Consider the following 10,804-nt stretch of genomic DNA (forward strand, 5'->3'; position numbering starts at 1 on the left):
TGCACATAGTAAGTGCTCAATAAATACGATTGATTGATTGATTGATTGATTTTACTTGTGCATTTCTATCCTATTTATTTTATTTTGTTGGTATGTTTGGTTCTGTTCTCTGTCTCCCCCTTTTAGACTGTGAGCCCACTGTTGGGTAGGGACTGTCTCTATGTGTTGCCAATTTGTACTTCCCAAGCGCTTAGTACAGTGCTCTGCACATAGTAAGCGCTCAATAAATACGATTGATTGATTGATTGATCGATTGAGGGAGGAGCCACCATTTGGCTGCTGAAAGGTCTTCCCTTCCCGTCCATCCCCCAGGTCACCTGGACTCTCCCCCCCTCCAGGTGTCCATTCCTGGGTTGGGGGAGTGGGGTCAGGTCACCCCCGGGTCTGGGCCCCTCTGATCGCCGAGGCCCCACCCACCATCACACCGAAAAACTCGGCCCCCTGACTCCTAATCCGTTACATTAGCTATTATTACCTTATTTATTACAGGAGGCTATTATTTATGAGTTTGGGATTCAGAAAGGGTCTTCTCCAGGCCTCTCGCTCCATAAATCCTTTGAACTCTAGTGGAAACAAACCGTAAATTGTACATAGTTAAGCAGTCGTTACAACGCGCTGTTAATCTGGGACTTGGTTTTCATCGCTATAAATGACCCTAGGGGCAGGGGGGTGATCTGTGATTAAAGATGTCCCTCGGTCCCTCCAAGAACTCCTCTTTAAATCCACAGTTTCCCACCTGGATAAGAAAATCGAACGGTTGATGTTTTCTGGGAGTCGGAGGGGTGCCCCTCCCTTCCATCGCAGGTGGGGGTAGAAGGCCCCGAGCAACCGTCTTTAAAACACTTGGAACCGTTCGATAGTACTTTTTTTTTTTAATGGTATTTGTGAAGCGCTCACCACGTGCTAGGCACTGTACTAAGCGCTGGGGTACATACAAGCTAATCAGGTTGGACACAGTCCATGATCCATGGGGGTCTTAATCCCCATTTTACAGATGAAAACTGAGGCACAGAGAAGTTAAGTGACTTACCCAGGGTCACACAGCAGACAAGTGGCAGGGCTGGATTTAGAACCCTGACCCTTCTAGCTCCCAGGCCTGGGCTCTATCTATTAGGCCACACTGCTTCTCATTGAGCATGTACTGAGTGCGGAGCACTGCGCAAGGCACCTGGGAGAGTACACCATTCATTCGATCGTATTTATTGAGCGCTTACTGTGTGCAGAGCACTGTACTAAGCGCTTGTTGGCAACAAATAAAGACGGTCCCTACCCAACAACGGGCTCACAGTCTAGAAGGGGGAGAGACAACAAAACAAAACATGCGGACAGGTGTCAAAGTCGTCAGAACAAATAGAATTAAAGCTACGTGCACATCATTAACTAAATAAATAGAATAGTAAATATGTACAAGGAAAATAGAGTAAGAAATCTGGACAAATATATATGCAAGTGCTGTGGGGAGGGGAAGGAGGTAGGGCGGGGGGGATGGGGAGAAGAGGAAAAATAAGACACAAACAAGACAGACACATATTTCCTGCAGTCGAGAAGTTTATATGGTAATAGCATCGGGAAGGCTAGGATGGTTTGTGACCGAGGACTGTTGCCCCGAGTAGTGAGGGAACCATGGCTGCTTGTCTTTGCATGGTTTCTTTTCTAATTCAAGGGTCTCAATTTTAGATTGGTGTGTTTTTACTTGCCCCTGCTGTTTTGATGTATTCCTGTTCCTTCCACTGGCATCTAAGATGCTTTATGTGCCTCTCGTGCCCTACCCCTGCCAACAGGGAAAACAGCACTGCCCAAAACCTACCCCCGAAAGCGTAGCCCTTCAGGAAGCTGTGAATCTCTTTGGCTGTAACAAGTTGTGTTCCGATATTCTGAAACGCAATAGATGATGAATTAATAATAATAATAATAATAATGATGTTGATGATATAATTTATTTATAAAGCTCCCCTCACCAAAGCACTCAGCCTACGTATTTTGCAGTCGTTTCCTAAAAGCTCAATGACGTAAGGGCAAGGACCAGCCTCTAAAGTTAGTCATAAAGAAAATGATTGGAAGAAATGAGAAAAATAGAAGTTGACCCTCACAGAAGCTAAGGAGAGAACCCAAGGCTAATCTTATTTACAGGGGCAGTTGATTACAGTGACAAAAATTTCACCCCCAGACCTCTTGGTCAGATTGATGAGAACCTAGCAAATGAATAAAAGATATAGCAACAGCAGTCACTTTCATGAAAATAACTACATAATTAAGTCATACTAGTGAAACACAGATTTATGGAGCACAAGTTCCAGAAAATCTTGGGCTGCTACCCTCTCTTAGGAGAAGCCAGGTTCACTCCCTGAGGGTCTCTCTCTTTGCGGGGCCCAAGTCGCACCCCAAAAACCTAGGACACTGATGGACACCAGGAATTTCAACAGATTAGGTCAGTAACAATATTACTAATAATAGAAATGATATTCTTAAGCGCTTACCAGGTTCCAGACCCCGTGCTAAGAAATAGCATAGATAGGAGGTTACCAGATGGGATACATCTGGGATATTTTATTTTATTTTATTTTATTTTGTTAGTATGTTTGGTTTTGTTCTCTGTCTCCCCCTTTTAGACTGTGAGCCCACTGTTGGGTAGGGACTGTATCTATGTGTTGCCAATTTGTACTTCCCAAGCGCTTAGTACAGTGCTCTGCTCCTAGTAAGCGCTCAATAAATACGATTGATGATGATGATGATACAGTGACCTGATCCCACGGGTCTCACAGTGGGCTCAAGAGGGAGGGAGAGCAGGTATCGCACCCATTTTCCCGAAGAGGAAACTGTGGCACAGAGAGGGTGAGTGACTTGGCCGAGCGAGCCCCGCAGGCCGGTGGCAGATGTGGGGATTGGAACGCAGGAGTCCCGATTTCCAGTCCTCTGCTTGATCCACTCGCCAGGCTAGATCGGTTCCCTAGATGTTATGGGGCGGAAAGGGGTTTACAGGTGGGGGAAGGAGAGGGCAAAGATCCACCCAGAGTGTCGGTCGGTCTGTCTTGCTCCCCTCCCGACGCCTTCCCGTCCCTCCGTCCAGGCTGCAATCCCGCTGCTGTAGCGGCCTCTCCCTCTCTCTGTCTCTCTCTGTCTGTCTGTCCGACCCTCCACCCACCCCCCTACCCCCCATCCTGCTCAGCCCGCCCTCGGGACCCACGGGCGGATAGGCCGGAGGAAGGGTTTTCCTGGGCCGGAGGCTTTCATTCATAATATATGTATATATGTTTGTACGTATTTTTTTACTCTATTTATTTAATTTATTTGTACATATCTATTCTGTTAATTTTATTTTGTTAGTATGTTTGGTTTTGTTCTCTGTCTCCCCCTTTTAAACTGTGAGCCCACTGTTGGGTAGGGACTGTATATGTTGCCAATTTGTACTTCCCAAGCGCTTAGTACAGTGCTCTGCACATAGTAAGCGCTCAATAAATACGATTGATGATGATGATGATAATAATAATAATAATATTTGTTAAGCGCTTACTATGTGTCAAGCACTGTTCTAAGCGCTGGGGTCATCAGGTTGTCCCACGTGGGGCTCACAGTCTTCATCCCCATTTTACAAATGAGGGAACTGAGGCCCAGAGAAGTGAAGTGACTGGCCCAAAGTCACCCAGCTGATGTGGCGGAGGCAGAATTAGAACTCACATCCTCTGACACCTGAGCCCGGGCTCTTTCCCCTGAGCCACGCATTCATTCATTCAATCGTATTTATTGAGTGCTTACTGTGTGCTGAGCACTGGATTAAGAGCTCGGAAAGTACAATTCGGCAACAGAGACGGTCCCTCCCCAACAACGGGCTTTCAGTCTAGAAGGGGGAGACAGACAACGAAACAAAACAAGTAGACAGGTATCAACAGCATCAAAATGGATCAATAGAATTATAGATCTATACACAGCATTAATACAAGAGTAATAGACATGTACAAACATACACGAGTGCTGAGGGGCGGGGAAGGGGGTAGGGCAGAGGGAGGAGGAGCGGAGGAAAAGGGGGGCTCAGTCTGGGAAGGCCTCCTGGAGGAGGTGGATTCTCCTCCCGCTGCCCCACATGACCACGTGGGGGCGCGCCAGGCCCGCCCTGCCCGACCACGTGGGGGCGCGTGGAAGCCTCCCCTGCCCGACCACGTGGGGGCGCGCCAGCCCCCCCCGCCCGACCACGTGGGGGCGCGCCAGCCCCCCCCCGCCCGACCACGTGGGGGCGCGCGAGGCCCGCCCTGCCCGACCACGTGGGGGCGCGCCAGTTCCTCCCTGCCCTACCACGTGGGGGCGCGAGAGGCCCGCCCTGCCCTCCTACGTGGGGGCGCGCGGGAGCACCCCCCCGCCCGACCACATGGGAGCGCTCGAGGCCTGCCCTGCCCGACCACGTGGGGGCGCGCCAGGTCCGCCCTGCCCGACCACGTGGGGGCGCGTGGAAGCCGCCCCTGCCTGACCACGTGGGGGCGCGCGAGGCCCGCCCTGCCCGACCACGTTGGGGGCGCACGGGAGCCCCCCCCCGCCCGACCACGTGGGGGCGCGCCAGGCCCGCCCTGCCCGACCACGTGTGGACGCGCCAGGCCCGCCCTGCCCGACTACGTGGGACGCACGGGAGCCCCCCCCCGTCCGACCACGTGGGGGCGCGCCAGGCCCGCCCTGCCCGACCACGTGGGGGCGCTCCAGGTCCGCCCTGCCCGACCACGTGGGGGAGCGCTAGGCCCCACCCGTCCACGTGGGGGCGCGCCAGGCCCGCCCTGCCCGGCCACGTGGGGGCGCGTGGACGCCTCCACTGCCAGACTACGTGGGGTCGCGCGGGAGCCCCCCGCCCCGCCCGACCACGTGGGGGCACGCGAGGCCCGCCCTGCCCGACCACGTGGGGGCGCGTGGAAGCCTCCCGTGCCCGACCACGTGGAGGCGCGCCAGGCCCTCCCTGCCCTACCACGTGGGGGCGCTCGAGGCCCTCCCTGCCCGACCACGTGGGGGAGCGCCAGGCCCGCCCTGCCCGACCACATGGGGGCACGCGGGAGCCCCCCCTGCCCGACCACGTGGGGGCGCGCGGGAGCCTCCCCTGTCCGACCACGTGGGGGAGCACGAGGCCCTCCGTTCCCGACCACGTGGGGACGCGCCATTCCCTCCCTGCCCTACCACGTGGGGGCGCGCGAGGCCCACCCTGCCCACCTACGTGGGGGCAAGCGGGAGCACCCCCCCGCACGACCACGTGGCGGCGTGCGAGGCCCGCCCTGCCCGACCACGTGGGGGGCGCGCCAGGCCCGCCCTGCCCGACTACGTGGGGGCGCACGGGAGCCCCGCCCCCGCTCGTCCACGTGGGGGCGCGCCACACGAGGCCCGCCCTGCCCGACTACGTGGGGGCGCGTGGAAGCCCCCCGTGCCCGACCACGTGGAGGAGCGCCAGGCCCTCCATGCCCTACCACGTGGGGGCGCTCGAGGCCCTCCCTGCCCGACCACGTGGGGACGTGTGGAAGCCTCCCCTGCCCGACCACGTGGGGGAGCTCGAAGCCCGCCCTGCCCGACCACGTTGGGGGCGCATGGAAGCCTCCCCTGTCCGACCACTTGGGGGAGCGCCAGGCCCGCCCTGCCCGACCACGTGGCGGCGCGCGGGAGCCTCCCCTGCCCGACCACGTGGGGGCGCTCGAGGCCCGCCCTGCCCGACCAAGAGCAATCCCTTGCTCATTTCCCCCCCCCCACACAGACACACACACTCCTCCTCGAGTTGAAAGGAGTGTTCTGATCCTTTGTCAAGAGTTATTAAGATATTAATAACAACTACGGTATTTATTAAGCACATACTGTGTGCCGGGCAATGGACTAAGCGCTGCGGTGGATAGAAGCAAAGCAGGTTGGATACAGTCCCTGTCCTTCGTAATAATAATAATAATAATAATGGCATTTATTAAGCGCTTACTATGTGCCAAGCACTGTTCTAAGCACAGGGAAGGATACAAGGTGATCAGGTTGTCCCTCATGGGGCTCACAGTCTTAATCCCCATTTTACAGATGAGGTGACTGAGGCACAGAGAAGTTAAGTGACTTGCCCAAAGTCACACAGCTGACAATTGGCAGAGCCAGGATTTGAACCCATGACCTCTGACTCCAAAGCCCGTGCTTTTTCCTACTGAGCCACGCTGCTTCTCCCTTTGTAGGGCTCACTGTGTCAATCCCCATTTGCAGGTGCAGTTACTGGGGCCCTGAGAAGTGAAGTGACTTAACCCAGGTCACGCGGCAGACAAGCTGCAGAGCTGGGATTAGAATCCACGACCCTCGAACTCCAAGGCCCATTTTCCCAGACCTTCGGGCAAAATGTGGAAAGGAGTTTGCTCAAGGGCACGATTGGCTCCGTTTGGACCCCTTTGTATCTATCCAGACCATAAGATACGCGACCCACATCACCCATCCGTAGACTGTATAGCCGCCTACTGCGTTCAGATCACTCTAATGAGTAGACACGATCCCTGCTCTCGCGGAGTTTTACAATCTAGTGAGGGAGATGGAAAGAAAATCATTTACCAGCTACATTTGCTTTGCAAACCTGCTGAGAAAAGCACTCAACCACAAATGCAACATCAAGAGAAATTAATTTCACTGCAGTAGAAATTATTATCTCTAAATCTAAAAAACTAGGTGGGGCCATGCTTTGGGGATCAGGCAACCCACCTCATGTGAAATGGGGGAGCTACTGCTGTATTTAAAATGGACTCCCTAGTTTCATAAAACTATGTTAAAGACAGAGGACAGATATCAGAGGCTTGGTCCTTACAATCAATTCATTATTAACAATAATAAAGAGTCTCCGAGGATCCTAAAGCACCTACTAATAAGTAGCTGTGCGAGGATTCACAGAAGTCTCCCTTTCACATTCCTTCTAGACTGTGAGCCCACTCTTCTAGACTGTGAGCCCACTGTTGGGTAGGGACTGTCTCTATATGTTGCCAACTTGTACTTCCCAAGCAGCGTGGCTCAGTGGAAAGAGCCCGGGCTTGGAGTCAGAGGTCATGGGTTCAAATCCCGGCTCCGCCACTTGTCAGCTGGGTGACTTTGGGCAAGTCGCTTCACTTCTCTGGGCCTCAGTTCCCTCATCTGTAAAATGGGGATTAAGACTGTGTGCCCTCTGTGGGACAACCTGATCACCTTGTAACCTCCCCAGCGCTTAGAACAGTGCTTTGCACATAGTAAGCGCTTAGTAAATGCCATCATTATTATTATTAGTAGTAGTAGTAGTAGTAGTACAGTGCTCTGCACACAGTAAGCGCTCAATAAATACGATTGATTGATTGATTGATTCCTGCTCTTCCCTCCAGTTTTACAGTGGTGATCAGGAAGCTGACCGACTGTGAGATTAGAGAGGCAAAAGCAGAAATTTTTCCATTCATTACTTCTACCCCGACAGGAATTTCTGTCAGCACATTGCTTCCCTTCCACCTTTACTCTCTGCCTCTCCCCCTTTCCCCCACTATCATTCCAAACTTCCAAAAATGGGGCCGGAGGAAGGGATGGTAAGGCTGCCAAAACCCCCATCAGGCTCTGGATGCTTCCCAAGTGGTGGCGTTGACCAGAAAGTACTAGATGGACCTCTCTCATTGATCAGGGTTTCAGAGAGCTGCCTAAAGATGACTTGGAGTGATTCACCCTGGAGTTTGGGAAAGATAAATATTTGAAAAGTCAGCAGCGATTGACAAGATTGCTGACACTGAACCTGCGCTTAGCTCTGAGGAGCTGTCGGATATGAATTTTTAATGATATGATTCTAAGACCGAGATGTGATCCGTGATGATCAGGTAGGGTGCGTGGTTTAAAGTCAGGGTCCCCTGCCAGGTCGGTATTCCAAGATGAGAGTTCGGTGTGGAAACGTGGAAATAACAGTGGAGGAGCTGGCCCCCTCTTGCATCTGGACACCCCAATCTTTTCTGACTGGAGCAGAGTAATGGTTTCTATTGTACATATTTACTATTTATTTTGTTAATGATGTGCATACAGCTTGAATTCTATTTGTTCTGACGATTTTGACACCTTTCTACATGTTTTGTTTTGTTCTCTGTCTCCCCCTTCTAGACTGTGAGCCTGTTGTTGGGTACGGACCGTCTCTATATGTTACCGACTTGTCCTTCCCAAGCGCTTAGTACAGTGCTCTGCACCCAGTAAGCGCTCAATAAATACGATTGAATGACTGGAGCAGGAGCGGGTGACCAGGGGAGGGTCACCCGCCCCATTTGTAGCTCCTCCGGTGGCAGAGGATGAACTTCCCAAGCGCTTAGTACAGTGCTGTGTACACAGTAAGCGCTCGATAAATACGATTGAATGAATGAAGTCATTTTTGAGGCGGACAGATCGCAGCCTGGTGCAGAGTTCTGACCCCACTGATGCCGCAGTGATGGGAGGAAGCGGAGAAAGAGGAGGATGAGGAGGAGGAGAAGGAGGGAGGAGAAGAAGGAGGGAGGAGCTGTTTCAGGTTTCTAGGCTCCCGGCCCCCAAGGCTTGTGGGAAGTTCCCAAGAAAGTCATCATCATCATCATCAATCGTATTTATTGAGCGCTTACTATGTGCAGAGCACTGTACTAAGCTCTTGGGAAGTACAAATTGGCAACATATAGAGACAGTCCCTACCCAACAGTGGCCTCACAGTCTAAAAGGGGGGAGACAGAGAACAAAACCAAACATACTAACAAAATAAAATAAATAGAATAGATATGTACAAGTAAAATAAATAGAGTAATAAATATGTACAAACATATATAGATATACACAGGTGCTGTGGGGAAGGGAAGGAGGTAAGATGGGGGGGATGGAGATGGGGACGAGGGGGAGAGGAAGGAAGGGGCTCAGTCTGGGAAGGCCTCCTGGAGGAGGTGAGCTCTCAGCAGGGCCTTGAAGGGAGGAAGAGAGCTAGCTTGGTGGATGGGCAGAGGGATTGGGGGCATTCCAGGCCCGGGGGATGATGTGGGCCAGGGGTCGATGGCGGGACAGGCGAGAACGAGGCACAGTGAGGAGATTAGCGGCGGAGGAGCGGAGGGTGCGGGCTGGGCTGGAGAAGGAGAGAAGGGAGGTGAGGTAGGAGGGGGCGAGGTGATGGATGGACAGCCTTGAAGCCCAGGGTGAGGAGTTTCTAAGTGGGAGTCCCATCCCACTTAGGCAGAGTCAACAACGTGGGCAGAGTCAGTCCCTTGGATTTTTTCCTTTGACAAGCCTTCCTGTTGCTGTGGGAACCTGAGGTGCCCTACGGGCATCTGGGCCCCTCTAGACTGTGAGCTCCTTGTCCACAGGGAATGTGTCTACCAATTCTGTTCTACTTGGACTCTCCCAAGTGCTTAGAACAGTGCTCTGCGTATGGTAAACACTCAATACGATTGACTAACTGATTGACAGACAGCTCAGGTGACTTGGTAGGGGATGGAAACCAGGCCTGTTGGTGTCTGAATGTGTCTGTTTATTGTTCTATGTAGCCTAGGTCCAGCATCAGTTTATTGGAGGGTCCCAGCTGTTACAAGAGCACCATCAGACCGAGCCTTCCGGGAAGCGCTGCTGGGTGAAATCTCGGCAATAGGACCACTTCAACGATATCATAACCACCCAGCCCGCACCCTCCACTCCTCTGCCGCTAATCTCCTCACCGTTAGGCCTCGTTCTCGCCTGTCCCGCCATCGACCCCCGGCCCCCGTCGTCCCCCAGGCCTGGAATGCCCCCAATCCCTCTGCCCATCCGCCAAGCTAGCTCTCTTCCTCCCTTCAAGGCCCTACTGAGAGCTCACCTCCTCCGGGAGGCCTTCCCAGGCTGAGCCCCTTCCTTCCTCTCCCCCTCGTCCCCCTCTCCATCCCCCCCCATCTTACCTCCTTCCCTTCCCCACAGCACCTGTATATATGTATATATGTTTGTACATATTTATTACTCTATTTATTTATTTATTTATTTATTTTACTTGTACATATCTTATTCTATTTATTTTATTCGTATGTTTGGTTTTGTTCTCTGTCTCCCCCTTTTAGACCGTGAGCCCGCTGTTGGGTAGGGACTCTGTCTTTTTATGTTGCCAACTTATACTTCCCAAGCGCTTAGTCCAGTGCTCTGCACATAGTAAGCGCTCAATAGATACGATTGATGATGATTAATTCCAGGCCAGTGGCACTGACTGATTGAATAATTGACCTCTCTAGGCCCAGGGGATTTCCCTAAACTCTTGGGCCCCAGGATTTAAGAAGGGGGCACAACATTGGGACAGGGGCAGAAGGAGGGTCTCTCTGATTCTTTTCTGCCCCCTCTTCTCCTCAGGCGCCAGGATAACTGCCCCTTGTCCTCCTCAACCGTAGCACCTCAGTGACACTGGCTGGATGATCAATGGCGACTTTTAGACTGTGAGCCCACTGTTGGGTAGGGACTGTCTCTCTATGTTGCCAATTTGTACTTCCCAAGCGCTTAGTCCAGTGCTCTGCACACAGTAAGCGCTCAATAAATACGATTGATGATGATGATGATGATGATCAATGGCGACAGCAAAACTCACCTCCGACGGACTCTTTGAGGAAACTCTCGCACAGAGACTGGTTTTGCCTTAGCGCGGTATCAGCGCTCCAGGAGAAAGCGGGCGGAGCGCGGAGGGGCGGGAAGCAGCGCCACCTGCTGGGCGGGGACGCCAAGGACGTTCGAGCCGCGCCGGAGAGGGCGGGGCTGCGAGGCCGCCCGCCGATTGGCCACGCCCCCGGCGATGACGCACGCGCGGGGAAGACAGGACACGCCCCCGGATGACGTAAGGGCGCCGGAGTGGGCGGGGCCTCGCGCTGGCAGGCAACGCCCC

At 53.2% G+C, this 10,804-nt stretch overlaps 1 long non-coding RNA gene across 1 annotated transcript; it reads right to left on the reverse strand.

Moving 5' to 3' along the window:
* Positions 1–461: 461 nt before the first annotated feature.
* On the reverse strand, positions 462–10,590 carry LOC119936530. Its single transcript, XR_005453796.1, has 3 exons — positions 10,514–10,590; positions 1,808–1,874; positions 462–563 (listed from the first exon to the last, which is right to left on the reverse strand). It is a non-coding gene; the product is annotated as an uncharacterized LOC119936530 (long non-coding RNA).
* Between the last annotated feature and the right edge of the window lie 214 nt (positions 10,591–10,804).

The sequence above is a fragment of the Tachyglossus aculeatus genome, chromosome 14 (assembly GCF_015852505.1).
Source record: "Tachyglossus aculeatus isolate mTacAcu1 chromosome 14, mTacAcu1.pri, whole genome shotgun sequence".
Taxonomy (NCBI): Eukaryota; Metazoa; Chordata; class Mammalia; order Monotremata; family Tachyglossidae; genus Tachyglossus; species Tachyglossus aculeatus.